This window comes from Bombina bombina, chromosome 12 (assembly GCF_027579735.1).
Source record: "Bombina bombina isolate aBomBom1 chromosome 12, aBomBom1.pri, whole genome shotgun sequence".
NCBI lineage: Eukaryota > Metazoa > Chordata > Amphibia > Anura > Bombinatoridae > Bombina > Bombina bombina.
This window is the reverse complement of record NC_069510.1, coordinates 19,719,428-19,745,428: the sequence shown is the minus strand read 5'-3', so window position 1 is coordinate 19,745,428 and position 26,001 is coordinate 19,719,428. Positions and strand designations below refer to the sequence as shown.

General features: G+C 38.9%; 1 protein-coding gene across 1 annotated transcript in view; it reads left to right on the top strand.

Moving 5' to 3' along the window:
- Window positions 1-26,001, top strand: part of OLFM1 (olfactomedin 1) — a 66,415-nt gene that overhangs the window by 34,891 nt on the left and 5,523 nt on the right. The gene's annotated exons all lie outside the window — the stretch shown is intronic.

The window sequence follows — 26,001 nt, the reverse complement described above, 5'->3', positions numbered from 1 at the left end:
GTGTGATACAGTAATGAGATCTGATTATACCTACAGATATAAGATAAAGACACATGTATATGTACACAGTGTGATACAGTAATGAGATCTGATTATACCTACAGATATAAGATAAAGACACATGTATATGTACACAGTGTGATACAGTAATGAGATCTGATTATACCTACAGATATAAGATAAAGAAGCAGGTATATGTACACAATGTGATACAGTAATGAGATCTGATTATACCTACAGATATAAGATACAGACACATGTATATGTACACAATGTGATAAAGTAATGAGATCTGATTATACCTACAGATATAAGATAAAGACACATGTATATGTACACAATGTGATAAAGTAATGAGATCTGATTATACCTACAGATATAAGATAAAGACACATGTATATGTACACAATGTGATACAGTAATGAGATCTGATTATACCTACAGATATAAGATAGACACATGTATATGTACACAATGTGATAAAGTGATGAGATCTGATTATACCTACAAGCTCAACCCATTTTATTAGGTTCTGTCTTTAAAACACAAAACAATCTAATTCATATACACAAATAAGCCTTAAAAAAGCAAATATCATACATTTTATACTCTGCAGCTGGTAAACAAGTTTATGGTATAACACATTAAGGGAAAACAATTTTATAGTATACTGTCCCTTTTAGGCAATACAGTTCTAACTTATATTTTATTTAAGAAGCAATAGTGGGGCAAAATAAATTGCAAGCATCCATCACAATTGTTATATGGTTTATTTAATTCTAGATTTCTAATATGCTTTGCAATGTATTACAGTATAGGAAAACATACACATATATTACATGCTTATAACCCCAAGATTTATATCCTTCATATATCAGAATTAAGGATGTTTGCTCCATCTCATGACACACAAGGATTTCTGTGCATATTTTCTTCTATTGCTGCTGTTAAATCTTCATTCAGATTCATACATAATTTATACAATGTGCAGATAAGTCTAATCAATTCCACTGCACATTATCTGATTTGTATTATGTTGCACAGGCAAACAATGAGCTTACTTCATACCTAATGTTGCAGCTATTTAAGCAGAAATTAATGGTTTTTCCCTTACTCTTTGTTCAAGTAAACATATTACTATGGACTTAAATCAGGTTACTTTTAAAGAATAATGAATTCAGGAAGAGAGGGTGTCTAACTATAGCTACACCCATGGTCTTAACTAGAAAATACTGAGATCCATTACTAAGATTATAATAAGATTTTATGCTTATGGTATGATATCAAAGGGACATTATACACCTTGAGAATGCAATATAACTTTTTTAGTGATTTATGTTAGATTGGAAGTTTCATAATCCACACTTTACAAACCACTCTAGAAGCTAATTTATATCTGTCTCTAATTTGCCTCAGAGAAGTAGATAAGGTAATCTTAGGTTACAAAATGGAGATGCCCATTAGTTTATTGAGGCTTAAAACCTACACTTATTTCTCTTGTTAAGTGTATCCAGTCCACGGATCATCCATTACTTATGGAATATATTCTCCTTCCCAACAGGAAGTTGCAAGAGTCACCCACAGCAAAGCTGCTATATAGCTCCTCCCCTAACTGCCATATTCAGTCATTCTCTTGCAAACCTCAACATAGATAGGAGGTCGTGAGAGTCTGTGGTGCTTTATACTTAGTTTATTCTTCAATCAAAAGTTTGTTATTTTCAAATGGCACCGGAGTGTGCTGTTTATCTCTGGCAGTATTTAGAAGAAGAATCTGCCTGCGTTTTTTCTATGATCTTAGCAGACGTAACTAAGATCCATTTGCTGTTCTCACACATTCTGAGGAGTAAGGTACTTCAGAGGGGGAATGGCGTGCAGGTTTTCCTGCAGATAAGGTATGTGCAGTAAAATATTTTTCTAGGAATGGAATTGACTAAGAAAATACTGCTGATACCGAAGTAATGTAAGTAAAGCCTTAAATGCAGCGATAGCGACTGGTATCAGGCTTATTAATAGAGATACATACTCTTATAAAAATGTGTTTTAAAACGTTTACTGGCATGTTTAATCGTTTTTTAACGAACATTGGTGATAACACTGTAATGTTGGTATAGCCTTAAATGCAGTAAAAGCGACTGGTATCAGGCTTATTAATAGAGATACATACTCTTGTAAAAATGTGTTTTAAAACGTTTGCTGGCATGTTTAATCGTTTTTTAACATATGTTTGGTGATAAAACTTATTGGGGCCTAAGTTTTTTCCACATGGCTGGCTTAAATTTTGAATAGAAACAGTTAACTGAAGCCTCCAACTGTTGTAATATGAGTGGGAGGCGCAGTTAAAATTACAAAATGAATCATCTAGATTCCCTCAGCAGTCCCATGAATACTACAGGACATTTCTAAAGGGCTAAAAAGACTTCAAAAATCGTTTATAGGGAAGGTAATCCACAGCTCTGCTGTGGCAGTTTTCTTGTGTCTGTTTTTAAAAACGTCTATGTCGTTTTTTGATCTGTTTTTTGCATTAAGGGGTTAATCATCCATTTGCAAGTGGGTGCAATGCTCTGTTACCTTATTACATGTACTGTAAAAATTTCGTTTATTTTACTGCCTTTTTTCACTGTTTTTCAAATTTTGACAAAATTTGTTTCTCTTAAAGGCACAGTAATGTTTTATATATTTGCTTGTTAACTTGATTTAAAGTGTTTTCCAAGCTTACTAGTCTCTTTATTAGTCTGTTCTAACATGTCTGACATAGAGGAAGCTCTGTGTTCATTATGTTTTAAAGCCATGGTGGGATCTTAGAATGTGTACCAGATGTACTGATTTCATGTTAAACAATAAAGATCATTTTTTGTTTTTAAAAAAAAAAAAAAAAGAAAACATTATCACCAGAGGATTCTGTCGTGGGGGTAGTTATGCCGACTAACTCTCCCCACGTGTCAGATCTTTTGACTCCCGCTTTAGGGACTCACGCTCAAATGGCGCCAAGTACATCAAGGGCACCCATAGCATTTATTTTACCAGGGGATTCTGTCGAGGGGAAAGTTATGCCGACTAACTCTCCCCACGTGTCAGACCCTTCGACTCCCGCTTCAGGGACTCACGCTCAAATGGCGCCAAGTACATCAAGGGCGCCCATAGCGTTTATTTTACAAGACGTGACAAAGGTGGTGAATAATACTCTGGCAGCAGTATTAGTCAGGCTACCTAAAATTAAAGGAAAGCAGATAGCTCTGGGGGTAGATACAGAGCATACAGACGCTTTAAGAACCATGAATGATACTATCTCACAATATGCTTAGTCTGTGGGTGAATGACTTAGGGTAGATGATTTAACCTGATTCTGATATTTCTACATTTAAAATTTATACTTCAGAACCTCCACTTGTTGCTCAGGGAGGCTTTGGCTGCTCTGAATGAATGTGTACAATCACAGGGCCAGAGAAATTGTGTAGACTGGTTAAATAATATGCAGTGCCGGTGTGTGCTGATGTTTTTCCAATACCTAAAGAAGTTACTAAAAACTTTTTTATTAAGGAATGGGATAGACCAGGTGTGCTGTTCTCTTCCCCTCCTATTTTTTTAGAAGAATGTTTTCTAATAGTTACCACCACACGGGACTTCTGGCAGACAGTTCCTAAGGTGGAGAGAAGTGTTTCTACTCTAGCTAAGCATACCACTACCTCTGGCAAGGACAGTTGTGCTTTTTAGATCCAATGAATAAAAAATGTTTATTCAACAGGGTTTTATCCTGCAGCCCCTTGCATACATTGCTTCTGTCACTGCTGCTGCGGCGTTCTGGGTTGAGTCTCTTGATGAGGCTTTATAGTTAGCGACTCCATTGGATGAATATATTGACAAGCTTATGCTAGCCAAATTCCTTTGTTTTCTGATGCCTTTGTTCATTTGACTAGACTAACGGCTAAGAATTCTGTTTTTTTACTATACTGGCGCGTAGAGCGCTATGGCTTATATCATGGTCAGCTGTCGTGACTTTAATAAATAAGCTATTTAACTTCCCTTCAAGGGGCAGACCCTATTCGGGCCTGGTTTGAAGGAGATTATTGCTTATATCACTGGAGGGTGGCATCCACTTCCTCTAAGGCAAAACAAAAGGGAATTTTTGCTCAGTCCAAGGCGGTCTGGAGACAATCGGACCTGAAACAAAGATAAGCAGGCCAAGGAGCCTGCTGCTGCCTCTAAGGCAGCATGAAGGAACGGACCCCTATCCGGTAACGGATCCTATAGGGGGCAGACTTTCATTCTTCGCCCATGTGGGCAAGAGATGCCCAGGATCCCTAGGCATTGGAATTTATATCCCAGAGATATCTTCTGGATTTCAAAGATTTCCCCCCAATAAAAAAGGGAGTTTTCGCCTTTCACAATTATCTGCAAACCAGATAAAGAAGGAGGCATTCTTACATTGTGTACGAGATCCATCCAGTTCCAAGAGAGGAACAGGGACAGAGTTTTTACTCAAATCTGTTTGTGGTTCCCAAGGAGAGGGAACCTTCAGACCTATTTTGGATCTAAAGATCTTAAACAAATTCCTCAGAATTCCGTCATTTAAGATGGAAACTATTCGTACCATCTTAACTATGATCCAGGAGAGTCAATAGAGGACTACAATGGATTTGAAGGATGCTAATCCTCACATTGTGATACATAAAGATCACCATCGTTTTTCAGGTTTGCCTTTCTAGACAGGCATTACCAGTTTGTAGATCTTTCCTTTGGGATATCTACAGCCCCAAGAATCTTTATGGAGGTTCTAGGGTCGCTTTGGCGGTCCTTAGGCCGCGGGGCATAGAAGTGGCCCTTTATTTAGACGACATCCTGATACAGGCGTCAAACATCCAAATTGCCAAGTCTCATACGGACGTAGTACTGGCATTTCTGAGATTACATGGGTGGAAAGTGAACAAGGAAAGAGTTCTCTATTCCCAATCTCAAGGGTTTCCCTCCTAGGGACTCTGATAGATTCTGTTGAAATGAAAATTTACCTGACGGAGTCCAGGTTGTCAAAGTTTCTAAATTTCTGCCGTGTTTTTCATTCCATCCGCGCCCTTTGGTGGCTCAGTACATGAATGAAATCGGCTTAATGGTAGCGGCAAGGGACATAGTACCGTTTGCACGTCTACATTTTAGACCGCTGCAACTATGCATGCTCAGTCAGAGGAGCGGGGATTCCACAGATTTGTCCCCCTGTTAAACCTGGACCAAGAGACCAGAGATTCTCTTCTCTGGTGACTATGTCGGGTCCATCTGTCCAAGGGTATGACCTCCCGCAGGTCAGATGGGACAATTGTTACAATAGATACCAGCCTTTTAGGTTGGGATGCAGTCTGGATCTCCCTGAAGGCTCAGGGATAGGGGACTTAGGAGGAGACCCTCCTTCTAATAAATATTCTGGAATTGGGAGTGATATTCCATGCTCTTCAGACTTGGCCTTAGTTAGCAACTCTGAGGTACATCATTCTCAGTCGGACAATATACACGACTGTGGCTTTCATCAGCCATCAAGGGGGAACAGAAGTTCCTTAGCGAGGTTAGAAGTCTTACAATAATTCACTGGACAGAGACTCACTCTTGTCTATCAGCTATCCATATCCCAGGTGTTGAGAACTGGGAGGTGGATTTTCTAAGTCGTCAGACTTTTTCTTCCGGGGGAGTGGGATTTCCTCCGGAGGTCAAGACCAAGCAGGAGAAGGCTTTGGTGTTTTTGACAGTGCCTGCGTAGCCACGCAGGACCTGGTATGCAGATCTGGTGGACATGTCATCCTTTCCATCACAGTCTTTGCTTCTGAGACAGGTCCCCCTACCTCAGGGTCCTTTCAACCATCTAAATAGAATCAATCTGAGATGGACTGTCTGGAGACTGAACGCTTGATGGTATCAAAGCATGGCTTCTTCGAGTCAGTCATTGATACCTTAATACAGACATGTAAGCCTGTCTCTAGGAAAATGAACATAGATATGGTGTAAATATCTGATTTTTATGAATCCAAGGGTTACTCATGGAGTAAAGTCTGGATTCCCAGGATATTATCTTTTCTCCAAGATGTTTTTGAGAAAAGGGTTGTCAGCTTTGCTCTGCCATGGAGCTTAAACCTGGTTCTTAAGGTTCTTCAGGAAGTTCCGTTTGAACCTTTTTTTGTTCCATAGATATCAATCTTTATCTTGGAAAGTTCTTTTTGGGTAGCTATTTCCTCGACTCGTAGAGTCTCCAAGTTATCTGTGTTACAATGTGATTCTCCTTATCTGGTCCTTCGTACGGATAAGGTAGTCCTGCGTACCAACCTGGGTTTTTTCCTAAGGCGGTATCCAACAAGAACATCACTCAAGAGATATTTGTTCCATGCTTGTATCCTAATCCTTCCTCAAAGAAGGAACGTCTATTACACAATATTGGACGTGGTTTGTGCTTTAAAATCTTACTTACAAGCTAATACAGTTTTCATCAAATGTTCACCTTGTTTGTTGTCTATTCTGGACAGAGGAGAGGTCAAAAGACTTCAGCAGCCTCTCTGTCCTTTTGGTTAAAAAGCATAATTCATTTAGCTTATGAGACTGCTGGTCAGCAGCCTCCTGAAGGGATTACAGCTCATTCTACTAGAGCTGTGGTTTTCACTTGGGCCTTTTTTAAATGTGGCTTCTGTTGAACAGATTTACAAGACGGAGTCTTGGTCTGCGCTTCATACTTTTTCAAATTTAACAAATTTGATACTTTGCTTCTTCGGAGGCTATTTTTGGGAGAAAGGGTTTTTTTACAGGCAGTGGTAACTTCCGTTTAAGTACCTGCCTTGTCCCTCCCATCATCCGTGTACTTTAGCTTTGGTATGGGTATTCCATAAGTAATGGATGATCCGTGGACTGGATACACTTAACAAGAGAAAACATAATTTATGCTTACCTGATAAATTTATTTCTCTTGTAGTGTATCCAGTCCACGGCCCGCCCTGTCACTTTAAGGCAGGTAATTTTTTCACTTGAACTACAGTCACCACTGCACCCTATGATTTCCTTTCTCTGCATGTTTTCGGTCGAATGACTGAATATGGCAGTTAGGGGAGGAGCTATATAGCAGCTTTGCTGTGGGTGACTCTTGCAACTTCCTGTTGGGAAGGAGAATATATTCCATAAGTAATGGATGATCCGTGGACTGGATACACTACAAGAGAAATAAATTTATCAGGTAAGCATAAATTATGTTTTTTCCAATGTTTGAAGAGCTAATATAATTTTAAAAAATACCCTTAGGTAATCTATGCCTTTAATTCACCTTAAGGTTTACCATTTATTTGTAATATACCTTTAAATATTGAACATAGTACATTCTAAATTTTAAAATACGTGACTTTTAGGGCAGTGTGTGAGAAGTACATATTTTTGTTTAGATTCATTGGATTTCCAAAATTTTCTTAATCCAAAAATCCAGTGTATCCCATGTTTTGAAGATTGAACACTTCTTTTAGATCCATTCAGACACAACAAGGGCACAACTTAATAAAGTTTGACTCCATTTATGAAGCTCTGATATGAGCGGCAGAGCGCTGCTTTTTAACACACTTTGCCACCTGATATGTGGCGTATCTCAATCCCCGCAGACTTTTCCAACCAGAGAGATTGACAGCCCTCCTTGCGCGCGATTGCCTGCACGCGAGCAGAAGGCGATGTTGCACCCTAGCCGCAGTGTGCAATGATAAAAGTGTGCATCGTATTGATATCCGCTAGACGCCATGCTGGGTGAAGCCCCTGTCCGCCAGGACTTTGTTAAATCTGGCCCTAGACCTGTGGCTAAAGCCTAAAGGAAATAAAATAACCCCTAACCAGATACTAATTTCCTTGATGCATTCCTTAATTACATTGACACTAGAGATTGTACTAGAAAATATATATTTATGTGCAGCATACATACATTATTATTTATTCTCTTTCCTTGTCATTTATATTTGAAAACTCTGGCCTTTGCAGTTCCTGTTTGCGTTAGACTTAAAGGGACAGTGTACACCAGTTTTCATATAAGTGCATGTAATAGACACTACTATAAAGAAGAATATGCACAGATACTGATAACAAATTCCAGTATAAAACCTTTTAAAAACTTACTTAGAAGCTTCCAGTTTAGCACTGTTGATGAGGTTAGGCTGGGACACCCACTTAAAGGGGCTAGTGAAACAAGAAGAGCAGAAGCTCCCCCTGCCTGTATATGAAAAGACAGATAACATAAACAGGAGCCAACAGGAGTCTGTAAACGCGTGTATACATCTGACAATGTGGGGCTTGGTTAGGAGTCTGAAAATCAGCACAATGTTATTAAACAATAAGCAAAACTATAAATTGTTACAAAAACACTCCCAGATGGGCTATATAAATGGATAATCTACAGAACATTTACAAAAAAAATCTAGCGTACAATGTCCCTTTAACACTGCTATATTGCACACATTCATTGGTTGCCCATTAATAATTGTTCCTAATTGGTCTCAGCAGAAAAGAAAAGGTTACAACATGGCTTTATTAATGTTAAACCTTTACCTTTATTTATTTTTCCTTCAGTATTCAAACAACAATTATAATTTTAACACATACGTCTGCTTATTGTTTTTGAACACTAATTTAGTTTTCTATGTCCCTATTATATGTAGGCACTTCCCATAGGTAAATTGTCTGTATGCATTATAAAAAATGGTGCTGCACTGTTTTTAACTCCATAAAAACAAAATATTTATTTAAACTAATTTATTTTGATTATTTATATTTATTTAGATTTAAAATCCATCACACATGAGTCTCTGTATTGCTTACGCATTTCATGTTAGGTATCGCTTATTCATACACATACAACCATGAAAACACACCTGATATTTAAAGGACAAATGGACCAATCAGCACACATATGCAATACACACCCCTTTTAACTCTTCATATATTTTAAAACTTAATTTCAATACATGCATGATGATATCCATTAGCCTCCAAATCCACTATTGAAAATAAACATTAGATATTAAAAATATGATGTGAACAATTAATTCCCAGAGTGGAAATATTGTAGTCAATTGCTGTTTGATACACATTAACATAAATATAGCAAAAATCCCAATTAGAGAACTCAAGTCCACATCTAAATCATAGTAAAGAAGGTAAATACCAGCGTCCCAAATTGCAGAAACCACATCCTCAAAGACTGTAAATTGTTAATGAGAATATAATATTCCTAAATACAAATAAATATATACATATACACGCTGTTGTACATCAAACATTTGATCCCATGTAATAGTTTTATATACATATACACGCTGTTGTACATCAAATTTGTAATCCTATATAATAGTTTCAAATACATATACACGCTGTTGTACATCGAACATGTAATCCCATATAATAGTTTCAGTGGCCCTACATACAGAGTACAGTGATACAGAATACAGTCACACCCAGAAAGGGTTATAAACTGTGTTGCAGGAAAAAAAAAATAGAAAACTGGCATGACTTAATTTGCTTTTACCCAGTTAAAACCCCCGATGTGTCACCGGGCTCTACCTGCAAATGTGATTCAAGTACAATTTCTACATATATATATATATATATATATATATATATATATATATATATATATATATAGAGAGAGAGAGAGAGAGAGAGAAAGAAAATAACTCATTGTGTAGTTGATTAAGAAATCTAGACAGGCCCGAAGGCTTGTTTTCCCACAGAAAACCTCTGAATTACATTGTTTCCAATGCAGCAAAGGATTCTGGGCAAGATATGCAAATTAAGTACACAATGACACACCTTTTTACTTCAGTCTGCTTTTCAGCAGATTACCTTTACGCCAAAGTATCGCTGTTCACACAGCTTTTAAACTTAGCTAGGGTTAATGCAGTGATTCATTACCATCCCAGGACAGACTGTTTCGTAGTTGTTGCTACTCATCAGCTGGGAGAAGGTTTGAATCACTGCTGGGTGAAGTTGATTCCGGGCAGAATACAACAACATTTTAAACTATATTTTGTGCGTAGTGGAGGATTTTAAACTCACCTTTTATCTCCCCCTAATTTAAAATGTTGTTGTATTCTGCCCGGAATCAACTTCACCCAGCAGTGATTCAAACCTTCTCCCAGCTGATGAGTAGCAACAACTACGAAACAGTCTGTCCTGGGATGGGTATGAATCACTGCATTAACCCTAGCTAAGTTTATAAGCTGTGTGAACAGCGATACTTTGGCGTAAAGGGAATCTGCTGAAAAGCAGACTGAAGAAAAAAGGTGTGTCATTGTGTACTTAATTTGCATATCTTACCCAGAATCATTTGCTGCATTGGAAACAATGTAATTCAGAGGTTTTCTGTGGGAAAACAAGCATTCGGGCCTGTCTATATTTCTTAATCAACTACACAATGAGTTATTTTCTCTATATTTTGTGCGCAGTGGAGGATTTTAAACTCACCTTTTATCTCCCCCTAATTTAAAATGTTGTTGTATGTATATATATATATATATATATATATATATATATATATATATATATATATTAGCATAAACATTAAAACACCTTTGAATTTTTTTAAATATGCATATACAAAATTTTATATGAGCCCATATTCAAAGGAGAGTACGCCCATATCCACATGTTTTATATCATTGTGTAAAAAGGTATGTACAAATGCAGAAAACAAGTATCTGAATTTTAAATGTCTTTTTTAAAGGGATCTATTGAAATCATTGTAAAAAATATTTATTTTTATATATGACATACTAGTCCTAAAGCCCGTGTACACAGAACAATTTTTTCAGTACAGCAGTTCCACCCCTTGCTCTCTCTGTATCCCTCTCTCTTCTGCTCTCTCTCTTTTGCACTCTCTCCCCCTCTTTTGCTCTCTCTCTCTCTCCCCTTTCTTTTGCTCTCTTTTTCTCTCCCCTCTCTTTCACTCCCTCTCTTTTGCTTTCTCTCGCCCCTTCTTTTTTGCTCTCTCTCCCCTCTCTTTTGCTCTCTCCCCCATCTTTTTTGCTCTCTCTCTCCCCCCTCTCTTTTGCTCTCTCATCCTTCTCTTTTGCTATCTCCCCCTTCTCTTTTGCTGTCTCTCTCCCCCTTCTCTTTTGCTGTCTCTCTCCCCCTTCTCTTTTGCTGTCTCTCTCCCCTCTCTTTTGCTGTCTCTCTCCCTCTCTTTTGCTCTCTCTATCCCCCCTCTTTTGCTTTCTCTACCCCCCTCTTTTGTGCTCTCTCTCTCCCCCCTCTTTTTGCTCTATCTCTCCCCCCTCTCTTTTGCTCTCTCTCTTCCCCTCTCTTTTGCTCTCTCCTCCCTCTTTTTCTCTCTACAGGGAGTGCAGAATTATTAGGCAAATGAGTATTCTGACCACATCATCCTCTTTATGCATGTTGTCTTACTCCAAGCTGTATAAGCTCGAAAGCCTACTACCAATTAAGCATATTAGGTGATGTTCATCTCTGTAATGAGAAGGGGTGTGGTCTAATGACATCAAAACCCTATATCAGGTGTGCATAATTATTAGGCAACTTCCTTTCCTTTGGCAAAATGGGTCAAAAGAAGGACTTGACAGGCTCAGAAAAGTCAAAAATAGTGAGATATCTTGCAGAGGGATGCAGCACTCTTAAAATTGCAAAGCTTCTGAAGCGTGATCATCGAACAATCAAGCGTTTCATTCAAAATAGTCAACAGGGTCGCAAGAAGCGTGTGGAAAAACCAAGGCACAAAATAACTGCCCATGAACTGAGAAAAGTCAAGCGTGCAGCTGCCAAGATGCCACTTGCCACCAGTTTGGCCATATTTCAGAGCTGCAACATCACTGGAGTGCCCAAAAGCACAAGGTGTGCAATACTCAGAGACATGGCCAAGGTAAGAAAGGCTGAAAGACGACCACCACTGAACAAGACACACAAGCTGAAACGTCAAGACTGGGCCAAGAAATATCTCAAGACTGATTTTTCTAAGGTTTTATGGACTGATGAAATGAGAGTGAGTCTTGATGGGCCCGTGGCTGAATTGGTAAAGGGCAGAGAGCTCCAGTCCGACTCAGACGCCAGCAAGGTGGAGGTGGAGTACTGGTTTGGGCTGGTATCATCAAAGATGAGCTTGTGGGGCCTTTTCTGGTTGAGGATGGAGTCAAGCTCAACTCCCAGTCCTACTGCCAGTTTCTGGAAGACACGTTCTTCAAGCAGTGGTACAGGAAGAAGTCTGCATCCTTCAAGAAAAACATGATTTTCATGCAGGACAATGCTCCATCACACGCGTCCAAGTACTCCACAGCGTGGCTGGCAAGAAAGGGTATAAAAGAAGAAAATCTAATGACATGGCCTCCTTGTTCACCTGATCTGAACCCCATTGAGAACCTGTGGTCCATCATCAAATGTGAGATTTACAAGGAGGGAAAACAGTACACCTCTCTGAACAGTGTCTGGGAGGCTGTGGTTGCTGCTGCACGCAATGTTGATGGTGAACAGATAAAAACACTGACAGAATCCATGGATGGCAGGCTTTTGAGTGTCCTTGCAAAGAAAGGTGGCTATATTGGTCACTGATTTGTTTTTGTTTTGTTTTTGAATGTCAGAAATGTATATTTGTGAATGTTGAGATGTTATATTGGTTTCACTGGTAAAAATAAATAATTGAAATGGGTATATATTTGTTTTTTGTTAAGTTGCCTAATAATTATGCACAGTAATAGTCACCTGCACACACAGATATCCCCCTAAAATAGCTAAAACTAAAAACAAACTAAAAACTACTTCCAAAAATATTCAGCTTTGATATTAATGAGTTTTTTGGGTTCATTGAGAACATGGTTGTTGTTCAATAATAAAATTAATCCTCAAAAATACAACTTGCCTAATAATTCTGCACTCCCTGTATATCCCCCCTCTTTTGCTCTCTCGCCCCCCCTCTCTTTTGCTCTCTCTATCCCCCCTATTTTGCTCTCTCTCCCCTTTCTTTTGCTCTCTTTCCCTCCTCTTTTGCAGTCTCTCTCTCCCCTTTCTTTTGCTCTCTTTCCCCCTCTCTTTTGCTGTCTCTCTCTCCCTCTCTTTTGCTCTTTCTCTCCCCTCTCTTATGCTCTCTCTCCCCCCTCTCTTATGCTCTCTCTCTCCCCTCTCTTTTGCTGTCTCTCTCCCCCTCTCTTTTGTTGTCTCTCCCCCTCTATTTTGCTCTTTCTCTCCCCTCTCTTATGCTCTCTCTCCCCTCTCTTTTGCACTCTCTCTCTGCCCTCTTTTGCACTCTGCCATCTTCTGTGCTCTCCCCCTCTCTTTTGCTGTCTCTCTCCACTTTCTCCCCCCTCTCTTTTGCTGTCTCTCTCCCTCTCTTTTGCTCTCTCTATCTCCCCTCTTTTGATCTCCCTCTCCCCTTTCTTTTGCTCTCCCTCCCTCCTCTTTTGCTGTCTCTCTTCCTCTCTATCTCCCCTCTTTTGAGCTCTCCAACCCCCTCTCTTTTGCTGTCTCTCTCCCTCTCTTTTGCTCTCTCTATCTCCCCTCTTTTGATCTCTCTCTCCCCCCTCTCTTTTGCTGTCTCTCTCTGTCTCTTTTGACAGATGATTACCCTACACCGCCGCCACCTATATTATATGTACTACCCCCTAATCTGACCCCCTTACACCGCCGCCACCTATATTAAAATTATTCACCCCTAATCTAATCCCCCTATACCAAAAACAAACACTAAATTACAAAAATAAAAAAGATTACAAGAATTTTAAACTAATTACACCTATTCTAAGCCCCCTAATAAAATAACAAAGCCCCCTAAATTAAAAAAATGTCCCTACCCTAATCTAAATTACAAAAGTAAACAGCTCTATTACCAGCCCTTAAAAGGGCCTTTTGTGGGGCATTGCCCCAAAGTATTCAGCTCTTTTGCCTGTAAAAAAAACAACAACCCCCGCCCATTACAATCCACCACCCCACTTACCCCTATTCTAACCCACCCAATCCCCCCTTAAAAAAACCTAAGTCTAACCCCCAAGTGCTCCTTACCTGTCCTGAAGACCGGTGGAGAAGGTCCTGTTCCAGGCGGAGAAGTCTTCTTCCAAGCGGCGACCTCTTCTTCTTCCAGGATCCAGCCGGCGCGGAGGAGTTGAAGACCGATGACCGCGGAGCTGAAGACCGTCCATCTGGAACTGAAGACCAGCGATGCTGGAACTGAAGATCGGCGACGCTGGAACTGAAGACCGGAGCGTGGAGGATCCTCTTCATACGATCGCCACTGTACACTGAATAGGAATTCAAGGTACGCGATTAAAAATGGCGTCCCTTGAATTCCTATTGGCTGATTTGAGCCTTCAAATTAATTTCAGCCAATCGGATGCAAGCTACTTTAATTCTATTGGCTGATTTGAATAGCCAATAGAATAAGAGCTACTGTAATTCTATTGGCTATTCTAATCATCCAATAGAATTACAGTAGTTCTTATTCTATTGGCGATTCAAATCAGCCAATAGAATTACAGTAGCTCGCATCCGATTGGCTGATTTGAATTTGAAGGCTCAAATCAGTCAATAGGAATTCAAGGGACGCCATTTTTAATTGCGTACCTTGAATTCCTATTCAGTGTACGGCGGCGATCGTATGAAGAGGATACTCCACGCTCCGGCTCCGGTCTTCAGTTCCAGCAGTCTTCAGTTCCAGCATCGCCGGTCTTCAGTTCCAGATGGACGGTCTTCAGCTCCGCGGTCGTCTGTCTTCAACTCCTCCGCTTCGCGCCGGCTGGATCCTGGAAGAAGAAGAGGTCGCCGCCTGGAAGAAAACTTCTCCGCCTGGAACAGGACCTTCTCTGCCGGTCTTCAGGACAGGTAAGGAGCACTTGGTGGTTAGACTTAGGTTTTTTTTAAGGGGGGATTGGGTGGGTTAGAATAGGGGTATGTGAGTGGTGGGTTGTAATGGGGGGGTTGTTGTTTTTTTACAGGCAAAAGAGCTGATTACTTTGGGGCAATGCCCCACAAAAGGCCCTTTTAAGGGCTGGTAATAGAGCTGTTTACTTTTGTAATTTAGATTAGGGTAGGGATTTTTTTTTATTTTGGGGGGCTTTGTTATTTTATTAGGGGGCTTAGAATAGGTGTAATTAGCTTAAAATTCTTGTAATCTTTTTTTATTTTTTGTAATTTAGTGTTTGTTTTTTAATTTAGTTTAGTTTATTTAATTGTATTTTAGTTTAGATATGTGTAGTTTATTTAATTTATTGATAGTGTAGGTGTATTTGTAACTTAGGTTAGGATTTATTTTACAGGTAAATTGGTAATTATTTTAACTAGGTAGCTATTAAATAGTTATTAACTATTTAATAGCTATTGCACCTAGTTAAAATAAATACCAAGTTACCTGCAAAATAAATATAAACCCTAAAATAGCTACAATGTAATTATTAATTATATTGTAGCTATCTTAGGGTTTATTTTATAGGTATTTAGTTTTAAATAGGAATAATTTAGTTAATATTATTAATATTATTTAGATTTATTTTAATAATAATTAAGTTAGGGGTGTTAGAGTTAGATAGGGTTAATATATATAATATAATAACTATATTAACTATATTAACCTAATATAATTAGGGTTAATATAGGTGGCGGCGGTATAGGGGGATTAGATTAGGGGTTAATAATTATAATATAGGTGGCGGCGGTGTAGGGGGATTAGATTAGGGTGTAATACATTTATTATAGGTGGCGGCGGTGTAGGGGGATTTAGATTACATTCAAAAGAGCTGATTACTTTGTGACAATGCCCCGCAAAAGGCCCTTTTAAGGGCTGGTAAAAGAGCTGATTACTTTGGGGCAATGCCCCGCAAAAAGCCCTTTTAAGGGCTGGCAATAGAGCTGGTTACTTTGGGGCAATGCCACGCAAAAAGCCCTTTTCAGGGCTATTTGTAGGGTTAGACTTAGGTTTAGTGGTAGGGAAATTTTAGTATTTTAGGGGTTAATTAATTTAATATAGGTAGCAGTGGTATAGGGGGATTAGATTAGGGGTTAATTAATTTAATATAGGTGGCGGCGGTATAGGGGGATTAGATTAGGGGTTAATACATTTAATGTAGGTGGCGGCGGTATAGGGGGATTAGATTAGGGGTTAATACATTTAATGTAGGTGGCGGCGGGGTCCGGGAGCGGTGGTTTAGGGGTTAAACACTTTATTAGGGATTGCGGCAGGGGATCCCGGTTGACAGGTAGATAGACATTACGCATGCGTTAGGTGTTAGGTTTTATTTTGCAGTTCGCGGTTGACAGGTAGATAGACATTGCGCATGCGTTAGGTGTTAGGTTTTATTTTGCAGCTAGTTTAGGGAGTTACGGGGGTCCAATACACAGCGTAAGGCTTACTACGCCTGCAATTTGTGGCGAGGTGAAAATGGAGTAAGATTTCTCCATTTTCGCCACGTAAATCCTTACGCTGTATATTGGATACCAAACTGCGCTGGTTTGGTATACCTGTCTACGGGCCAAAAAACTACGGCTGAAGGCAGAAATATACGAGTGTAACTTCTATGTTACACCGTATATGTGATACCAAACCAGCGCAATATTTGGCGTCGCCGGCTTTTTGCGAGCGACTCTGCATATCGGATCAGGGCCACGATATCTGTTTAAAAAATAGGTTTTATTTATATTAAGGAAAAATTATCAATGGTTATTCCTCAGAGTTTTTTTATGGAGATTAAAGATTACATTTTATAACAAGGTTTTCTTAAAGGTACAGTAAACCTAGCTTTTTTCTTTAACTATTTCTAAATGCCACATGTAAATATAATGATCTAGCTGTATATCACCTTTGCAAACATTGTAGATCATTATTAAAATCTTAACGAAACTCACTTTCATGTTCTGAAATCTGGCCGCCCAATGCTGCATCTTCCTAACCTATTTCCTATGAATCGACCACGCAGCTCCTTGAGTATCAAGGGCGCACGTTCGTTGATTGACAGGGCTTGTTGGAGACATACTGGGCATGCACAATATCAAGCTCCACAGGAACTCTAGCATTACGCTCTAGTGAAGGTATTGCGCATGCGTAGTTTGAATTTACGGCGAAAATCACGTCTGGAAATAGACTGTGAATGCGCATAAATGGGAGTTACTATTAGCTCTTCCCATGGGACGAACTGTGAGCCTCGATTACACTCCCAATGCAGGATCGGCTCGATGGGCGGTGAGATTGCATTTATATAACCAACGTTTTGGGTACTTTGAAATATAAATATATAACTTTATTTTTACAAATGTGATTAAAATTATTTTTATCTGTTTGTGCTTATAAGATTTCAGTCTAACTATATGTGAGCCGTAACACACCTTCATTTACTGGAACTTTAACTCATAAAAAGCATTACATACAAGAGATTTTTTAAATGATGAGGTTAGGGACACTCAAGACATAATTATAATGAATTATGACTGCAGGGCAGCACTTAAATACACATCAAACTAAAATTCAGGTTTTACATTAAAATATATATTCATGTCTGATACTATTGCATTTTGAGTGTTTAGCATATTAAGACATCTCAGAGCATTTTTTTACTATTTGCACTGCTTTTTTCACAATGTTATAGCTTTCCTTTATACTCATTTCTTATTTAAATAAACATCTTCAGCGACCTAGTATAATGAAAACTAAAAACTATTGAGAACGTCCCATTTTTACCATATGCAAAACAAACACAATTAAAATACAGACATTTACCATGGAATTATTATTGTAATTATGTGTTTGGAGGCTACACGTGTTTTTATTATAAAATTATTCAAATTAATATGCAAATTTTATTAGCACATCTCTAGGAAAAACTGCAATCAACATATACAACAGTCTTAATAAGAAATACATTAGTTGCTATGTAATGTTTTCTCATTGGCCACATATTTCTTGTTTTTGTAGAGAATACACCTGCAGATAGCTTTTTAAAAAAAATTTTAATCCAATTTTAATGGGAGGAAAAAAACATCTTCTCAAGATTTATTGTATACACAATGTTCACATTACTAATTGGAACGGCAGCACTCCAGTTAGATTGGAATGATATGGGATAGGTAGGCAAAAATAAACTGTGTTGAGTTTTTTTATTGTTAATGCATAACAAACTCCAATGGAGTGCTCAGAGCAACAGCATAATACACATATCTAAAGTAAGTGGAATTTAAAATACATAGAGCTTTTTTTTGTACTTGATAGTGGCTCACCTGTGTATGATACATCATAGGGCAAAATGGCAGTAGTCTGCCATTGATATAACACAATAATCAATATCTTAAATGAGTCACTTTCCCATTGTTCAAGGAGAGAGAAAATTGCCCTATTGAACATGTACCTTGATAGACTTTTTCTCAGTGGAAGCATATACATTGGCAAAATGATGCCCCATCCAACATAGACATTAGTAGACTAATACTCCACCTAGCATACTCACTGTAAGACCTTAGAGCAATGATGGCGAACCTTGGCACTCAAGGTGTTTCAGAACTACATTTACCATGATGCTCGACTGCACTTCAGAATGCCTAAGCATCATGGGAAATGTAGTTCTGAAACATCTGAAGTGCCAAGGTTCGTCATCACTGCCTTAGAGTATTTGTGTTAATTAATAAGAATCCGGTAGCCAGAGAAAGCCTTTTGGGAGGGTATGGTGAAAATAGATATAGGCCAGAAACCAGAGAGTGAAGATGATAAGTATCTGTTTGTTTTATCAGTTCTTTTCCTGGGAAATTTGCAAGGTATGATGTAGAAGTGGAAACTGCAAGTTAGTCAACTATCAAGTCACCCACAAGGACAGTTGTGCCTAGACAAGCATGAATGCTAGTATTATACCCTTAGCTGGTGTTAAAGGGGGACATTTGACTTTATTGGTGTCTTTAGCTGTTATTGGCACACTCAGGGATAGCTAAGAGAAGCAACTAGTCATCCTTGAGATAGGGGGTATAGCAATTTTAAGTCTTTGGTGGCTTGTGGATGCTGGAAAGGCGACAAGCAGCGCTAAATCTTAAAACTGCAACAGAAATTCACACAGAGGTAAATTGCAATCCTCTATCTGATAAAATTATTTCTTGAAATCTGTAAAGGCAGAAGATCACTTTTAGGGAGTGTCTGCCATTTTGGTGAATTAGTCCACCATCTTGATGTCTTTGTTCCATTTGTAAATAGGCATATCCTCAAGAAAGTCCATTGCTGTGTCAGTTCAAGGTCTGGTGAGTACCAATTTTGTTTTCAGCTGCTAAATGAAATATTGGTAGCACTAGTATCAAAGTATAGGACATAATCCTGAACTTTTTTTTTAAAAAAAACTTCTCTGGCTTGCAAAAAAAATATAATTCTTAATAACTTCCACCACCTAGATATTGGTAGGGATAAATATCCTATTCATATGGAACAGGAACCCGTTTATAAGGAGTGCTCAGTAGATGGGAGGACTCCAACTTTTGATCTTGCCAAAAAAGGACATCTAGGTGACATGAAAATGTCCTGACATAAGGATGCTATCTGGGGAGAAGTGATGTTAGTGGATGTATCCTACAAATGATAAAATGTAGTGTTCTTCTTGCTCTTGGAGCTTGATCTGTATTTAATGTCAAAATAGGCACAGCACACATTGTATTTTGCATGCTTAGAGTCTTTGGACTTAAGACAGGCATTTATATTTATAACTATGGAAATGCATTTTCCAGCATCTGAAGCTACTCTGCCACACTTGATGACCAGCAATTATTGGTACTTGAGTCATAGCAAATGGAGAAGACAGTAATGGTAAGCATCTGCTCCTTCTCTTGCAAACACAGGGTAGTCTCGGGTACGTCTGCTACCAGAAAAAACAGCTTCTGAGTTAACAAGATTTTCATGTACCTGTTCTGTCAACTGGAACTACTTTATTCTTCTTTGTGAGTCCAAAAACAAAATAGTTGATGTCTTGAACTAACACTTCTCCAACTACTCTAATGGTGCAAATCCCGACCAATACTATCTTGACATGGGTTTCATGTTCTACAGGAGAAGGAACAAGATAAATGAGTCATCCATGTAGATCACTATGAAAGTATGAAGCATATATTTTGAAGCATTAAAATGTCACAGAAGAATTACAGAGACCAAAGAGGTCAATCTTGATAAATCTGTAGGTTTTTCTGATGCAGTTCAGAAGCCCAGAAATTAGTGGCAATTTATATCAGTTCTTGATTGCCATGGTATTGTGGGCCTGTTAGTCCAGACAAGGTAAGAGATCCCCATACTTCGTTAGCAAAAAATAAGATACCAGCTCATAAGGTAGAAAGTCTGATAAACACTTTTACCCAACATTCCTTAATTTATTCCTTCCAATGTTGTAGTTCTGGGCTTGATAACTGATATATGTGCCCACTGGAACATGGAGCACCAATAAACTGGTTAATGAGGTAGTCATATGCCTTTGTAGTAACGTCCTTTGTAGTTGAACACATTGAGGCCCATTTATCAAGCTCCGTATGGAGCTTGAGGGCTCGTGTTTCTTGCAAGTCTTCAGACTCGGCAGAAACACAAGTTATGGAGCAGCGGTCTAAAGACCGCTGCTCCATAAACCTGTCCGCCTGCTCTGAGTCGATCGAGTTGATTGACACCTCCCTGCTGGTGGCCCATTGGCCACGAGTCTGCAGGGGATGGCGTTGCACCAGCAGCTCTTGTGAGCTGCTGGTGCAATGCTTAATACGGAGACCGTATTGCTCTCCGCTTTCAGTGATGTCTGTCGGACCTGATGCGCATTGTCGGATCAGGTCCAACAGACATTTGATAAGTCGGCCTCATTGTCTCCTTGCAGATTATTTTATAAACTGATGAAAAGAGGGACAGTTCCATACCCCCAATTAATACAACAATTGTGGATCTGCAACCCAGAAAGCTAAAATATTAATGAGTTGATGGGACATAGTCAAACCAGAAAGACTCTACATGTTTTCAGTCATTACAGAAACACGTTGTGTGTTCATATGGTACATAATTCTAAGGATGTGGGAGAGGTCCTAGTCTTTAAATCCACCACTAGTTCCAGATGCCTTCAGTTTAACAGGATGACTTTAGCAATAGCATTTGTTAAGTGTGTAGCTGTTGAATGATTGTTTAAGGCCATCCTCTTCTGTTATTCAGACTGAATAACCAGGCAGACTCTCTAGAGTCTAGAGAGTCTCTTGAAAGGTGTCAAGCCCATGAGTGCCAGGTCAATTTTTTATGTCTCAGAGAGGCTTTGTTAAAACTGAGCCAAAAGGGGTGTTTTGTTTTTATGAGATATCCATGGTAACATTTAATTTGTGAACCTGTCAAAGAGAACTCAGATATCTGGACAGAGGATGCACGAGGCAGGTTGTCAGACAGCATCTCAGTATTTTTTATGGAGGAGTTACAGTAGTTCAACATTGGACTGTTAGGAATCAAATGATGAACCCATACTTGTGGCTTCTAAGCCAGAAGTTAAAACAAATTGACTGAATCTTCACCAACTTAGTGGCAAAAGTTCTGGGTTTAAATGAAAGCAGGTTGTATGTACAATATTACTTGTGATCACTTTAAATTTTATAAAGGTCTGCACCAGGAGAAGTTTAACTGGTACGACAGTAGGTAAGCAACTGGTGCAGCTTTGATTTGTAAACTCTGATAATGTTGTAGTAGCTGAATTTGTATGGTTGGCATGATCTGATTAAGAGTGACCAGTTGGCCTCCATAGTTCCTGTAGGATTCATGATGGTTATATGTGAGGATGTAGTGTTTTGTTGATTTGGGACACAGGTGCAGGGAGGCAACCATCCTTGCTTGTACCACTACTTGAGAAGGCATGGAGCAAGACACTTCCTTGGAATAAGCAGAGGCATGGAATCAAATAGTTGGCGATCTGGAATCAGGACATCTGAGTCTAAAGACTCAGGGAGTGAAATGTAAGCCAGTATTTAAGTAACCAGAATACCAATACAGGTAGATTTTGGAACAGGACTGCTTGAAGGATGGAAGGCATATGTCTTCTAGTAGCTTTGTCTTGAGGCACAGAACATTAGAATTTTAGAGCACTGGTTGAAGTTCACTATTGGAATTCATAGGGTGGATCTGGGTCAGGACATGCATAATGTGTGTGTACATTTAGTAGCTTATTATCAGTTCTGTGTACGATTCTGTGGAGTCTCAGTGACATCACTGACTGAACTTGGAGCATGTTCTGTTGGCAAATTAGCGTGCATTGAACCTTGTTTGATATCAGCTGTGAGTTACTAATAACGTTTAATCGTAGCATTTCTTGCAAAAGCAGATATATTACACCAATTATTATAACAGTATTTGAAATACACTGCTGTGCATTTCAAACACCAATATTATATCCACTGGTTGGATTCCAACATTTTAGCAACAGGTTCTCTAACTTCTCTATAATACAAAACCTTTACTAAATTTTAGGAACAAGTTCTAAAGAACTGGAGAGAACTGGCTGAATCCCATCACTGGTTATATATTGTTTTATGTATTTATTTTTAATAAATATTTGTGCATTAGGGCTATTGCTTGGGTTCCCAGGCTTCACTTATAGACAATAACAACATCCAAGCTTACAAAATGATTGTAAATGTTTCCTTCAACATTAACCCAACAAATCAGTTTGTAAAAAAGAATTCTGCTGGTTATGTGGGTCATCAGAGAGTATTTTGCAGTCATCTTTGGCAGCATCTGTGTAAAGAGGTTTATGACTACTTTTAAATCTCTGATATGTGTCATCATTTGCATATTTTACACAGAGTAAGGAATAATCAGATGTTTTATTAACAGCATATTTGATTATTTAATAATGTCTCACCTTATACATCAGAAAAGCATCCTCATAGTTCAAATCATTAACTGCAGGATTCAAATTCACTTCCAACCTTTTGGTATATTAGCTGAAACAGAACCCTAGGAGCTACATTTAAAGGTGAGCAGACGCCCTTCATTAATAAAGCATCTCATGTATATGTATTAATGCGCATTCTCAGGGACAGTGGGGGATTACTGTTAAAGTCCTATGGTTGGCCATCTGCTGCCAGCTAAGTCTCCTAATGTATGTAAATATATGCAGAGCTGTGGGATGCACTGCAAGGTTTGCTTCATATAATAAATCAGATCTGAGGAGGCAGTTTTGCTTTTTATACATGTTTTATACATGTTGTTATGACCAGAGAGATTTTAAGGGTTTCTAAAATGCCATATGTTTATGCCCTTCTCTTAAAGGGACAGTCTAGTGCTGATTATTAAGCGCTTGAAAGCTACCTCTTATCTCAGTGTATTTTGACAGTTGTTCACAGCTAGACAGCACTAGTTCATTTTTGCCGTATAGATAACAGTGTGCTTACTCCTGTGGAGTCATTTTTGAGTCAGCACTGATTGGCTAAAATGCAAGTCTGTAAATAGCACTGAGATAAGAGGCAGTCTGCAGAGGCTTAGCTACAAGGTAATCACAGCGGTAAAAAGTATATTAATATAACGTGTTGGTTAGGCAAAACTGGGGAATAGGTAATAAAGGGATTATTTGTCTTTTTAAACAATAACATTTTCAAGTAGACTGTCCCTTTAAAATATGCTTCCTTTTACAAAATAAATATATATAACCACACAAAGAACACACACAACACACTTATGCTACACACTGTATATTACACATTACACACCACACACACTACACACCTCACATGCTACACGCTGTACGTTGCGCACACACACACACTACACATTACACCACACACTTACGCTACACATTGTATATTACACATACACATTACACACGCTACACAATGCACATTACACATACACATTACACACCACACACACTACACACCTCACGTGCTACACACTGTATATTACACATTACACACCACACACACTACACACCTCACGTGCTACACACTGTACGTTGCACACACACACACACTACACATTACACCACACACTTACGCTACACATTGTATATTACACATACACATTACACACGCTACACAATGCACATTGCACATACACATTACACACCACACACACTGTACGTTGCGCACACACACACTACACATTACACCACACACTTAACGCTACACAATGCACATTACACATACACATTACACACGCTACACAATGCACATTACACATACACATTACACACGCTACACAATGCACATTACACATACACATTACACACCACACACACTACACACCTCACGTGCTACACACTGTACGTTGCACACACACACACACTACACATTACACCACACACTTACGCTACACATTGTATATTACACATACACATTACATACGCTACACAATGCACATTACACATACACATTACACACCACACACACTACACACCTCACGTGCTACACACTGTATATTACACATTACACACCACACACACTACACACCTCACATGCTACACACTGTACGTTGCGCACACACACACTACACATTACACCACACACTTACGCTACACATTGTATATTACACATACACATTACACACGCTACACAATGCACATTACACATACACATTACACCACACACTTACACTACACATTGTATATTACACATACACATTACACACGCTACACAATGCCCATTACACATACACATTACACACCACACACACTACACACCTCACGTGCTACACACTGTATATTACACATTACACACCACACACACTACACACCTCACGTGCTACACACTGTACGTTGCACACACACACACACTACACATTACACCACACACTTACGCTACACAATGCACATTACACATACACATTACACACGCTACACAATGCACATTACACATACACATTACACACCACACACACTACACACCTCACGTGCTACACACTGTATATTACACATTACACACCACACACACTATACACCTCACGTGCTACACACTGTACGTTGCACACACACACACACTACACATTACACCACACACTTATGCTACACAATGCACATTACACATACACATTACACACCACACACACTACACACCTCACGTGCTACACACTGTATATTACACATTACACACCACACACACTACACACCTCACGTGCTACACACTGTACGTTGCACACACACACACACTACACATTACACCACACACTTACGCTACACATTGTATATTACACATACACATTACACACGCTACACAATGCACATTACACAAACACATTACACACCACACACAATGCACATTACACATACACATTACACACCACACACAATGCACATTACACATACACATTACACACCACACACACTGTACGTTGCACACACACACTACACATTACACCACACACTTACGCTACACATTGTATATTACACATACACATTACACACGCTACACAATGCACATTACACATACACATTACACACCACACACAATGCACATTACACATACACATTACACACCACACACACTACACACCTCACGTGCTACACACTGTACGTTGCACACACACACACACTACACATTACACCACACACTTACGCTACACATTGTATATTACACATTACACACGCTACACAATGCACATTACACATACACATTACACACCACACACAATGCACATTACACATACACATTACACACCACACACAATGCACATTACACATATACATTACACACCACACATACTGTACGTTGCACACACACACTACACATTACACCACACACTTACGCTACACATTGTATATTACACATACACATTACACACGCTACACATTGTATATTACACATACACATTACACACGCTACACATTGTATATTACACACCACACACACTGTACATTGCACACACACACTTAGAGCTGCAATAGCCACTTTTGAGCCCCAGCATTTCAGGTTTGCATGATCAATCCTTAAGTGCTAGTTAAAGGGACATGAAACCCAAAAAATTTTATTTTGTGATTTAGAAAGAGCGTGTCATTTTAAACAACTTTCTAATTTACTTCTATTATCTAATTTGCTTCATTCTCTTGATATCACTTGCTGAAAAGCATATCTAGATAT